The sequence below is a fragment of the Oncorhynchus masou genome, unplaced genomic scaffold (genome assembly GCF_036934945.1).
Source record: "Oncorhynchus masou masou isolate Uvic2021 unplaced genomic scaffold, UVic_Omas_1.1 unplaced_scaffold_8016, whole genome shotgun sequence".
NCBI classification, from domain to species: Eukaryota; Metazoa; Chordata; class Actinopteri; order Salmoniformes; family Salmonidae; genus Oncorhynchus; species Oncorhynchus masou.
The window spans coordinates 1-13,343 of NW_027014492.1; the positions used below are offsets into that span (position 1 = coordinate 1).

The 13,343-nt window shown below is 49.7% G+C and overlaps 1 pseudogene; it reads left to right on the forward strand.

Moving 5' to 3' along the window:
• Positions 1 to 265: 265 nt before the first annotated feature.
• Positions 266 to 9,690, forward strand: LOC135537508 (zinc finger protein 513-like; annotated as a pseudogene).
• The last annotated feature ends 3,653 nt before the right edge of the window (positions 9,691 to 13,343 follow it).

Here is a 13,343-nt window from a genome sequence, read left to right on the forward strand (position 1 = left end):
TCCTGTAGTGTAGATGGGTTCCCAGTCTGTAGCGTGTCTCTCCTCCTGTAGTGTAGATGGGTTCCCAGTCTGTAACGTGTCCCTCCTCCTGTTGTGTAGATGGGTTCCCAGTCTGTACGTGTCTCTCCTCCTGTAGCGTAGATGGGTTCCCAGTCTAACGTAGCCTCCCCTGTTGTGTAGATGGGTTCCCAGTCTGTAGCGTGTCTACTGATAGTTTATTGTACTGTGAGGATTCATCATAACAGCTCTTCTATCTGCCTTTCAGACTCTGTAGCGGCTGAGATCGGCTTCCGTCTGTGTATCCTCTGGGGGATGAGGAAGAGAGTTGTGCCTTCAGCCGTCTCAGTATGGAGAGTGACGCAGAGCAGGCCCCCACACCGCCCACCGAGAGCTGCAGGACCAGGGAGGACGGTCCAACCTCCCAGCCCGACCTCGAGCCCCCTTCCCCCTACCTGTCCTGCCGGGGCTGTGGTCTGGATCTGGTGGGACCCTACTGCCACCGCTGCTGCAAGGGAGGGGGAGGAGGGGGATTCAGCGGCGCGTTCGGTGGCTTTCGCTCCGGTTCGCGGTCACAAGCGGACGATAGCGAGGAAGGAGGGGGCCGTAACGAGACGACAACTCCATAATGGGTGACGACGGTCCCAACTCCAAGCTCCACTCCTTGCCAGTTGTGTGGGTTCTCCTCACGCTATGCCAATCACGTCAAAGAGGCACATGAAGACTCACGACGGGGAGAAGCCGTACCACTGTCCCCTGTGTACCTACGCCTCGGCCCAGCTGGTCAACCTGCAGAGAGCACCTGAGGATTCACACTGGGGAGAAACCATACAGGTGTGACTGCTGCTCCTTCGCCTGCAGTTCCCTAGGCAACCTGAAGAGGCATCAGAGGATGCATGTGGCTGGACAGCCGGGACAGGGGCGGGACAGGAAGCAGTGAGACCTGCCTGCACATCTCCTGATTGATCCCTCTACTATTGAGTCCTCCTGCTAATGGCCCTCCTGCTGTTGGTCCTCCTGCTAATGGCCCTCCTGCTAGTGGGCATGGTCTTAAGAGGAAGGAGGAGCCCAGTGCTTCAGCTGAAGGTATTTTTCAATATATAATAAAAATATAAACGCAACAGTTTAAAAGATTTTACTGAGTTAGTTCATAAGGGAAATCAGTCAATGTAAATTAATTCCATTAGGCCCTAATCTATGGATCTCACATGACTGGGGATACAGAATAAAAAGTAAGGCTGTGGATCAGAGAACCAGTCAATATCTGGTGTGATCACCATTGGCCTCATGCAGTGACACATCTTCACATAGAGTTGATCAGACTCTTGATTGTGGAATGTTGTCTCACTCCTCTTCAATGGCTCTGCGCAGATATTGGCAGGAACTGGAACACTCTGCCGTACACGTCGATCCAGAGCATCCCAAACATGCTCAATGGGTGACATGTCTGAGGTGAGTACGCAGGCCATGGAAGAACTGGGACATTTTCAGCTTCCAGGAAGTGTGTACAGAACTTTGCTTAATGGGGCGTTATCATGCTGAGGTGACGAGTGGCACCACAACCGGGCCTCAGGATTTCGTCACGGCATCTCTGTGCATTCAAATGGCCATCGATAAAAATGCAAATGTGTCCGTTGTCCGTAGCTTAACCCCACAATGAGGCTTTTCACTAACGTCGTCAAACCGCTCGCCGCACATGACACCATCTCGTCCGGTACACAGTTAAAACCAGGATTCCTCCATCGAGAGCACACTGTTCCAGCGTGCCAGTGGCCATCTAGAGGGAGCATTTTGCCCACTGAAGACAGGATTACGAGGCCAAACTGCAGTCAGGTCAAGACCCTGGTGAGGAAGAATAGCACGCAGCTGAGCTTGTCTGAGACGGTTTCTGACAGTTTGTGCAGACCCATAGTTTCATCAGCTGTCCGGGTGGCTGGTCTCAGACGATCCCGCAGGTGAAGAAGCCGGATGTGGAGGTCTTGGGCTGGCGTGGTTACACCTGGTCTGAGGATGTGAAGCTGGATGTGGAGGTCTTGGGCTGGCGTGGTTACACCTGGTCTGAGGATGTGAAGCTGGATGTGGAGGTCCTGGGCTGGCGTGGTTACACCTGGTCTGAGGATGTGGAGGTCCTGGGCTGGTGTGGTTACACCTGGTCTGAGGATGTGAAGCTGGATGTGGAGGTCCTGGGCTGGCGTGGTTACACCTGGTCTGAGGATGTGAAGCTGGATGTGGAGGTCCTGGGCTGGCGTGGTTACACCTGGTCTGAGGATGTGAAGCTGGATGTGGAGGTCCTGGACTGGCGTGGTTACACCTGGTCTGAGGATGTGAAGCTGGATGTGGAGGTCCTGGGCTGGCGTGGTTACACCTGGTCTGAGGATGTGAAGCTGGATGTGGAGGTCCTGGGCTGGCGTGGTTACACCTGGTCTGAGGATGTGAAGCTGGATGTGGAGGTCTTGGGCTGGCGTGGTTACACCTGGTCTGAGGATGTGAAGCTGGATGTGGAGGTCCTGGGCTGGCGTGGTTACACCTGGTCTGAGGATGTGAAGCTGGATGGAGGTCCTGGGCTGGCGTGGTTACACCTGGTCTGAGGATGTGAAGCTGGATGTGGAGGTCCTGGGCTGGCGTGGTTACACCTGGTCTGAGGATGTGAAGCTGGATGTGGAGGTCCTGGACTGGCGTGGTTACACCTGGTCTGAGGATGTGAAGCTGGATGTGGAGGGTCCTGGGCTGGCGTGGTTACGTGGTCTGAGGATGTGAAGCTGGATATGGAGGGTCCTGGACTGGCGTGGTTACACCTGGGTCTGAGGATGTGAAGCTGGATGTGGAGGTCTTGGGCTGGCGTGGTTACACCTGGTCTGAGGATGTGAAGCTGGATATGGAGGTCCTGGACTGGGCGTGGTTACACCTGGTCTGAGGATGTGAAGCTGGATGTGGAGGTCCTGGGCCGTGGTTACACCTGGTCTGAGGGATGTGGAGGTCCTGGGCTGGCGTGGTTACACCTGGTCTGAGGATGTGAAGCTGGATGTGGAGGTCTTGGGCTGGCGTGGTTACACCTGGTCTGAGGATGTGAAGCTGGATGTGGAGGTCCTGGGCTGGCGTGGTTACACCTGGTCTGAGGATGTGGAGGTCCTGGGCTGGTGTGGTTACACGTGGTCTGAGGATGTGAAGCTGGATGTGGAGGTCCTGGGCTGGCGTGGTTACACCTGGTCTGAGGATGTGAAGCTGGATGTGGAGGTCCTGGGCTGGCGTGGTTACACCTGGTCTGAGGATGTGAAGCTGGATGTGGAGGTCCTGGGCTGGCGTGGTTACACCTGGTCTGAGGATGTGAAGCTGGATGTGGAGGTCCTGGGCTGGCGTGGTTACACGTGGTCTGAGGATGTGAAGCTGGATATGGAGGTCCTGGACTGGCGTGGTTACACCTGGTCTGAGGATGTGAAGCTGGATGTGGAGGTCCTGGACTGGCGTGGTTACACCTGGTCTGAGGATGTGAAGCTGGATGTGGAGGTCTTGGGCTGGCGTGGTTACACCTGGTCTGAGGATGTGAAGCTGGATGTGGAGGTCCTGGGCTGGCGTGGTTACACCTGGTCTGAGGATGTGAAGCTGGATGTGGAGGTCCTGGACTGGCGTGGTTACACCTGGTCTGAGGATGTGAAGCTGGATGTGGAGGTCTTGGGCTGGCGTGGTTACACCTGGTCTGAGGATGTGAAGCTGGATGTGGAGGTCCTGGGCTGGCGTGGTTACACGTGGTGTGAGGATGTGAAGCTGGATGTGGAGGTCCTGGGCTGGCGTGGTTACACGTGGTCTGCGGTTCCGAGGCCGGTTGGACGTACTGCCAACTTCTCTGAAACGACGGAGGCGGCTTATGGTAGAGAAAAGAACATTAAATTCTCTGGCGGGCATTCCTGCAATTAGTATGACAATTGCACACTGCCTCAACTTGAGACATCTGCGGTAATTATGACAAACTGCACATTTTACAGTGGGCTTTTATTGTCCCCAGCACAAGGTTCACCTGTGTAATGATCATGCTGTTTAATCAGCTTCTTCATATGCCACACCTGTCAGGTGGATGGATTATCTTGGCGAAGGCTCACAAACAGGGATGTAAACAAATGTGTGCACAACATTTGAGAGAGGCTTTTTGTGTGTGTGGAACATTTCTGGGATCTTTTATGTCAGCTCATGAACTAAAGATTTAGGTTCTTCAGTTTCACCATTTGGAATACTTTAAAGATGTGTTCATGTATATTTTCATACAATTACACTACCGTTCAAAAGTTTAGGGTCACTTAGAAATGCCCTTTTTTTTAAATTAACATCAAATTGATCAGAAATACAGTGTAGACGACTATTGTTGCTGGAAATGGCAGATTTAAAAAAAAAAAAAAATGGAATATCTACATAGGCCCATTATCAGCAACCATCACTCCTGTGTTCCAATGGCACGTTGTGTTAGCTAATCCAAGTTTATCATTTTAAAAGGCTTATTGATCATTAGAAAAAATGTTTGCAATTATGTTAGCACAGCTGAAAACTGTTGTGCTGATTTAAAGAAGCAATAAAACTGGCCTTCTTTAGACTAGTTGAGTATCTTGAGCATCAGCATTTGTGGGTTCGATTACAGGCTCAAAATGGCCAGAAACAAAGACCTTTCTTCTGAAACTTGTCAGTCTATTCCATGCGTGAAATTGCCAAGAAACTGAAGATCTCGTACAACACTGTGTACGACTCCCTTCATGGAACAGCGCAAACTGGCTCTAACCAAAATAGAGCGATGAGTGTGAGGCCCGGTGCACAACTGAGCAAGAGGACAAGTACATTAGTGTCTAGTTTGAGAGACAGATGCCTCACAAGTCCTCAACTGGCAGCTTCATTAACTATTACCCGCAAAACACCAGTCTCAACATCAACAGTGAAGAGGCGACTCCAGGATGCTGGCCTTCTAGGCAGAGTTCCTCTGTCCAGTGTCTGTGTTCGTTTGCCCATCTTAATCTTTTCTTTTTATTGGCCAGTCTGAGATATGGCTTTTTCTTTGCAACTCTACCTAGAAGGCCAGCATCCCAGAGTCACCTCTTCACTGTTGACGTTGAGACTGGTGTTTTGTGGGTAATATTTTATGAAGCTGCCAGTCTGAGGTGCAGTTAATTGCAGATTTCTGAGGCTGGTAACTAACTTATCCTCTGCAGCAGAGGTAACTCTGGGTCTTCCTTTCCTGTGGTGGTCCTCATGAGAGACAGTTAACTCTAATGAGCTTATCCTCTGCAGCAGAGGTAACTCTGGGTCTTCCTTTCCTGTGGCGGTCCTCCTGAGAGACAGTTAACTCTAATGAGCTTATCCTCTGCAGCAGAGGTAACTCTGGGTCTTCCTTTCCTGTGGCGGTCCTCCTGAGAGACAGTTAACTCTAATGAGCTTATCCTCTGCAGCAGAGGTAACTCTGGGTCTTCCTTTCCTGTGGCGGTCCTCATGAGAGCCAGGTAACTCTAACTAAGCCTCTGCAGCAGAGGTAACTCTGGGTCTTCCTTTCCTGTGGCGGTCCTCATGAGAGCCAGGTAACTCTAACTAAGCCTCTGCAGCAGAGGTAACTCTGGGTCTTCCTTTCCTGTGGCGGTCCTCATGAGAGACAGTTAACTCTAATGAGCTTATCCTCTGCAGCAGAGGTAACTCTGGGTCTTCCTTTCCTGTGGCGGTCCTCCTGAGAGACAGTTAACTCTAATGAGCTTATCCTCTGCAGCAGAGGTAACTCTGGGTCTTCCTTTCCTGTGGCGGTCCTCATGAGAGCCAGGTAACTCTAACTAAGCCTCTGCAGCAGAGGTAACTCTGGGTCTTCCTTTCCTGTGGCGGTCCTCATGAGAGACAGGTAACTCTAATGAGCTTCTCCTCTGCAGCAGAGGTAACTCTGGGTCTTCCTTTCCTGTGGCGGTCCTCATGAGAGACAGGTAACTCTAACTAAGCCTCTGCAGCAGAGGTAACTCTGGGTCTTCCTTTCCTGTGGCGGTCCTCATGAGAGACAGGTAACTCTAATGAGCTTCTCCTCTGCAGCAGAGGTAACTCTGGGTCTTCCTTTCCTGTGGTGGTCCTCATGAGAGACAGGTAACTCTAATGAGCTTCTCCTCTGCAGCAGAGGTAACTCTGGGTCTTCCTTTCCTGTGGCGGTCCTCATGAGAGACAGGTAACTCTAATGAGCTTCTCCTCTGCAGCAGAGGTAACTCTGGGTCTTCCTTTCTTGTGGCGGTTCTCATGAGAGACAGGTAACTCTAATGAACTTATCCTCTACAGCAGAGGTAACTCTGGGTCTTCCTTTCCTGTGGTGGTTCTCATGAGAGCCAGGTAACTCTAATGAGCTTATCCTCTGCAGCAGAGGTAACTCTGGGTCTTCCTTTCCTGTGGCGGTTCTCATGAGAGACAGGTAACTCTAATGAACTTATCCTCTGCAGCAGAGGTAACTCTGGGTCTTCCTTTCCTGTGGCGGTCCTCATGAGAGACAGGTAACTCTAATGAGCTTATCCTCTGCAGCAGAGGTAACTCTGGGTCTTCCTTTCCTGTGGCTGTCCTCATGAGAGACAGGTAACTCTAATGAACTTATCCTCTGCAGCAGAGGTAACTCTGGGTCTTCCTTTCCTGTGGCGGTCCTCATGAGAGACAGGTAACTCTAATGAGCTTATCCTCTGCAGCAGAGGTAACTCTGGGCTTCCTTTCCTGTAGTGGTCCTCATGAGAGACAGGTAACTCTAATGAGCTTATCCTCTGCAGCAGAGGTAACTCTGGGTCTTCCTTTCCTGTGGTGGTCCTCATGAGAGACAGGTAACTCTAATGAGCTTATCCTCTGCAGCAGAGGTAACTCTGGGTCTTCCTTTCCTGTGGTGGTCCTCATGAGAGACAGGTAACTCCTAACTAAGCCTCTGCAGCAGAGGTAACTCTGGGTCTTCCTTTCCTGTGGCGGTCCTCATGAGAGACAGGTAACTCTAACTAAGCCTCTGCAGCAGAGGTAACTCTGGGTCTTCCTTTCCTGTGGTGGTCCTCATGAGAGCCAGGTAACTCTAATGAGCTTATCCTCTGCAGCAGAGGTAACTCTGGGTCTTCCTTTCCTGTGGCGGTCCTCATGAGAGACAGGTAACTCTAATGAGCTTATCCTCTGCAGCAGAGGTAACTCTGGGTCTTCCTTTCCTGTGGCGGTCCTCATGAGAGACAGGTAACTCTAATGAGCTTATCCTCTGCAGCAGAGGTAACTCTGGGTCTTCCTTTCCTGTGGCGGTCCTCATGAGAGACAGGTAACTCTAACTTATCCTCTGCAGCAGAGGTAACTCTGGGTCTTCCTTTCCTGTGGTGGTCCTCATGAGAGACAGGTAACTCTAACTTATCCTCTGCAGCAGAGGTAACTCTGGGTCTTCCTTTCCTGTGGCGGTTCTCCTGAGAGCCAGTTTCATCATAGGACTTGATGGTTTTTGCGACTGCACTGCACAATGTTCGGATTGACTGACCTTCATGTCTTAAAGTAATGATGGACTGTTGTTTCTCTTTGCTTATTTGAGCTGTTATTGACATAATATGGACTTGGTCTTTTACCAAATAGGGCTATTTTCTGTATACCCACACTACCTTGTCACAACACAACTTAATGCGTTTGAGCCAATCATGAGGAAAGAAATGAACTTTTAACAAGGCACACCTGTTAATTAAAATGCATTCCAGGTGACTATCTCATGAAGCTGGTTGAGAGAATGCAAAGCTGTTATCAAGGCAAAGGGTGGCTACTTTGAAGAATCTCATATAATTTATTTTGATTAACATTTTTTTGGGGGGGGGGTTACGACATGATTCCATATGTGTTATTTCATAGTTTGTGTCTTCACTATTATTCTACAATGTGGATAACACTAAACCTAAACCCTGTGTGTGTGATGACTAATTTGACCCACCTCTGCTCTGATTTCAGAAGTGGTGAGGTCTGATCTAAACCTCCACAACAGAGACTACCTGCCACGCTACAGCAGACTAAGGTTACAACCACCACTGGAGCAACAGCCCCCAAGACTTCTTGACGGGCCTGGACTTGGGGCTAGGGTCGGAGCTGGGACTTTAGGAAGGTGTTTGACTGGGTCTGGAGTCAGACCTGTGGTGGGAGTGAAGTCAGAGGAGACACACAGAGACTCTCTCCTTCCTCTGCTCTTCCCCTTTACCTGCCGTCTCTGTGGTACCCCCCTGGAGGACGAGGACGGTTCCACTGCACAGATCTGTGCCAAATGCACCCTGGACATGCTGACCAAGGAGTCATCTGGCCCCAACAGCCCCGGAGAGCGTGGGGACAAGGTCTACACCTGCAGTGCCTGTCCCTTCCTCACCCACTACCCCAACCACCTGGCGCGACACATGAAGACGCACAGCGGAGAGAAGCCGTACAAGTGCCCTCAGTGCGACTCACGCCTCCGCCCACTTCGACAACCTGAAACGCCATCACCGCGTGCACACGGGCGAGAAGCCGTACAAGTGCCACCTGTGTGACTACGCCTGTGGGAACCTGGCTAACTTAAAACGTCACCAACGAGTCCACTCGGGCGCCAAGCCGTTCCAGTGCGCAGTGTGTAGCTACAGCTGTAACCAGAGTATGAATCTGAAGAGACACATGCTGAGACACACGGGAGAGAAGCCTTATAAGTGCCAGCAGTGTGGCTACACCACGGGACACTGGGACAACTACAAACGACACCAGAAGAAACATGGCCTCGCCACCGACGGATGGGTCAAAGTTCAGATGTCCGGCGGGGGTCAGGATGAGGGGGGTGAGGAAGAGGACGAGGAAGAAAGGGTGGCGGGACAGCCGCAGAGGAAAGAGGAAGAGGCGGTGATGCAGTATATGTCCAGATAGGAACAGAGCTGCACCAAAGAACAGGGGAACATGGGAAATGACAGCTTAAACCACCAGCAAAATCCTAGATTTTTTGTTGTTGTTGTTTTTGTCAATGATTTCTCTGCAGCTGCTATGTAGAATCATGCACAATTCTAGAACATGGTGATTATTAGTGGAAATGTTTGATGTCTTTTGGACAGAAAGTAAAGGAGAGATGGAAGGCTGCTGCTGTGTTGACAGATGAATGGACTGGGATGAGGGTTCTACTTTAACGTCCGCAACTAAATACTGCCTGCATTGTCCACCATATGCTGTTCTCCCCCCCAACACATACCAACAGTGCCGTACATATCCGAACTTCATTGACATTATGCCTTACAACCCACATTTCAGTTGCCCTATTGACTAGGTATGCATCTCCTCTAACCAGTCTGCTATTCCATCTCCTCTAACCAGTCTGCTATTCCATCTCCTCTAACCAGTCTGCTATTCCATCTCCTCTAACCAGTCTGCTATTCCATCTCCTCTAACCAGTCTGCTATTCCATCTCCTCTAACCAGTCTGCTATTCCATCTCCTCTATACTCTCCTCTAACCAGTCTGCTATTCCATCTCCTCTAACCAGTCTGCTATTCCATCTCCTCTAACCAGTCTGCTATTCCATCTCCTCTAACCAGTCTGCTATTCCATCTCCTCTAGTCTCCACTTCATCCTCCATAGCTTCTATCTTCCTCAACCCCCCTCTCTCCATAATAACCCTCCTCACCCCCCCCCTCTCTCCATAATAACCCTCCTCAACCCCCCCTCTCTCCCCATAACCCTCCTCAACCCCCCTCTCTCTCCATAATAACCCTCAACCCCCTCTCTCTCTCCATAATCAACCCTCCAACCCCCCTCTCTCCCATAATAACCCTCAACCCCCCTCTCTCCATAATAACCCTCAACCCCCCTCTCTCCATAATAACCCTCAACCCCCCTCTCTCCATAATAACCCTCAACCCCCTCTCTCCATAATAACCCTCAACCCCCTCTCTCTCCATAATAACCCCCAACCCCCCTCTCTCCATAATAACCCTCAACCCCCCTCTCTCCATAACAACCCTCAACCCCCCTCTCTCCATAATAACCCTCAACCCCCCTCTCTCCATAACAACCCTCAACCCCCCTCTCTCTCCATAATGACCCTCAACCCCCTCTCTCCCATAATAACCCCAACCCCTCTCTCCATAATAACCCTCAACCCCCCCCTCTCTCCATAATAACCCTCAACCCCCCCTCTCTCCATAATAACCCTCAACCCCCCTCTCTCCATAATAACCCTCAACCCCCCCCTCTCTCCATAATAACCCCTCAACCCCCTCTCTCCATAATAACCCTCAACCCCCCTCTCTCCATAATAACCCTCAACCCCCCTCTCTCCATAATAACCCTCACCCCCCTCTCTCCATAACTAACCCCCAACCCCCCCCTCTCTCCATAACAACCCTCAACCCCCCTCTCTCCATAATAACCCCTCAACCCCCCTCTCTCCATAATAACCCTCAACCCCCTCCCTCTCCATGACAACCCCCCTCTCCATAGCAACCCTCAACTCCCCTCTCTCCATAACCCTCACCCCCTCTCCATAATAACCCTCCCCAACCCCCCTCTCTCCATAATAACCCTCAACCCCCCCTCTCCATAACCCTCACCCCCTCTCTCCATAATAACCCTCCTCAACCCCCCTCTCTCCATAATAACCTCAACCCCCCCTCTCTCCATAACCCCAACCCCCCTCTCTCCATAATAACCCTCCTCACCCCTCCTCTCTCCATAATAACCCTCCTCAACCCCCTCTCCATAACCCTCAACCCCCCCTCCTCTCCATAATAACCCTCAACCCCCCCCTCTCCATAATAACCCCCAACCCCCTCTCTCCACAATAACCCTCAACCCCCCTCTCTCCATAATAACCCTCAACCCCCTCTCTCTCTCCATATAACCCTCAACCCCCTCTCTCTCCATAATAACCCCCTCACCCCCCTCTCTCCATCAATAACCTCTCTCCATAATAACCCTCAACCCCCCTCTCTCCATAATAACCCTCAACCCCCTCTCTTCTTGGGGCACGTTTAGATAGAAATGTATGTAGAATAAGGAGTCATGTCTGCTCTATTCATGGTATTTCTATCTGGCTACTGAACCTGGCCCCGTTAAGGTGCTCTACCGGTGTGTGGATTTAGCCTGGTCCCAGATCTGTTTGTGCTTTTCTTCATAACCAACTAGAACAGTCAATGACAATAGGAGTTGACAAGACAGCCCAAACAGACCTGGGACCAGGCTAGGTAATGACAAGACAGCCCAAACAGACCTGGGACCAGGCTAGGTAATGACAAGACAGCCCAAACAGATCTGGGACCAGGCTAGGTAATGACAAGACAGCCCAAACAGACCTGGGACCAGGCTAGGTAATGACAAGACAGCCCAAACAGATCACCAGCGTAATGACAAGACAGCCCCAGACTGGGACCAGGCTAGGTAATGACAAGACAGCCCAGATCTGGGACCAGGCTAGGTAATGACAAGACAGCCCAAACAGACCTGGGACCAGGCTAGGTAATGACAAGACAGCCCAAACAGACCTGGGACCAGGCTAGTGTTACTTTGGAAACGCTGTGATCATATTAACTGTGAAGTTAGCCCATTGTTACTGTCCTTATGTCTGTTTTTACTTGAAGCAAGGATACATCCCAAATGGCACCCTATTCCCTATGGGCCCCTGTTTAAACAGTGCACTATAAAGGAAATAGCTCCCTATGGGCCCCGTTTAAACAGTGCACTATAAAGGGAATAGCTCCCTATGGGCCCCTGTTTAAACAGTGCACTATAAAGGGAATAGCTCCCTATGGGCCCTGTTTAAACAGTGCACTATAAAGGGAATAGCTCCCTATGGGCTCCTGTTTAAACAGTGCACTATAAAGGGAATTGCTCCTATGGGCCCTGTTTAAACAGTGCACTATAAAGGGAATAGCTCCCTATGGGCCCTGTTTAAACAGTGCACTATAAAGGGAATAGCTCCCTATAGGGCCCTGTTTAAACAGTGCACTATAAAGGGAATAGCTCCCTATGGGCCCCGTTTAAACAGTGCACTATAAAGGGAATAGCTTCCCTATGGGCCCTGTTTAAACAGTGCACTATAAAGGGAATAGCTTCCCTATGGGCCCTGTTTAAACAGTGCACTATAAAGGGAAGCGGGTACCATTTCAGATGGAACCCAAGACGACGTGTAAAGTGTGATCTGATTAGTGTGAACTAAGTATATAGCATTTTTGTGATTGTATTTCTCATTAGAAGTGCATTTTTTATATATAAACTTTGTTTTTCCCCCATCTCGAAGAATGTGACGTTTTCAGTGGCATTAAGTTTGTTATAAAATGGGACAAATATACAAGGACCATGAACTTTACAAATCTTATCAAGTGAATTACTATATGCAGTAAAAAAAAGAAAAAAAGTAGTTTTAAAAGAAATGATGGAACATAGTTTGAAGCACCATGTGTGTGTAGAAGACGGGTGTATTCATTCCGCTGACTCTGTTGCAAAACGTTTCGACCTACCTGAATTTGTCCAATCAAAACTGCCCCCCCCCACCCCGTCCATTTCAATTCAGGCAGTAAAATGAAATAGCAAATTTTCCTTCATTTTAAAAACCAGGATAATTGAAATGTCCATCCCAAACCTGGCAGAATTACAGCCATGTCTTTGTGTGTAGCGATTTAAAAAAGGAAAGATTCACTCATTTTTGAATGTCATTGTTCTTGTGCATCTCTGAACGATGTTCGTATCGGAGTTATTGAAACGGGAGAAATATGGCTGGTATGACAAGTTGAGTCAGAACATCGCTCAGATGCAACAAAAAGTCAAAATGGGTGAATCTTTCCTTTAAGTTTGTTTAATATGGGACAAACATACAAGGACCGTGAATTATTACTACCTACATTAGTCCCTGAGTGTAACTATTGTTCTTATGCAGTGATTTCAGAATTGCCTTAAGTCTTTTGAAATAAACATGGACTTTGTTCACTCAGTGTGAGATTAGAATGCTCCTGTTCTTTATGCTCATTGGTCCTTCTGACTGCAGTAACCTGAGACATTTCCCCATTACTGACACAGGAGGGTGACATTCTCTCAAGTCAGAACTGGGATTCAAATCAAAGGCCTGTTGTCGACAAGCTCATTGGTCCTTCTGACTGCAGTAACCTGAGACATTTCCCCATTACTGACACAGTAACATTCTCTCAAGTCAGAACTGGGATTCAAATCAAAGGCCTGTTGTCGACAAGCTCATTGGTCCTTCTGACTGCAGTAACCTGAGACATTTCCCCATTACTGACACAGTAACATTCTCTCAAGTCAGAACCGGGATTCAAATCAAAGGCCTGTTGTCGATAAGCTCATTGGTCCTTCTGACTGCAGTAACCTGAGACATTTCCCCATTACTGACACAGGAGGGTGACATTCTCT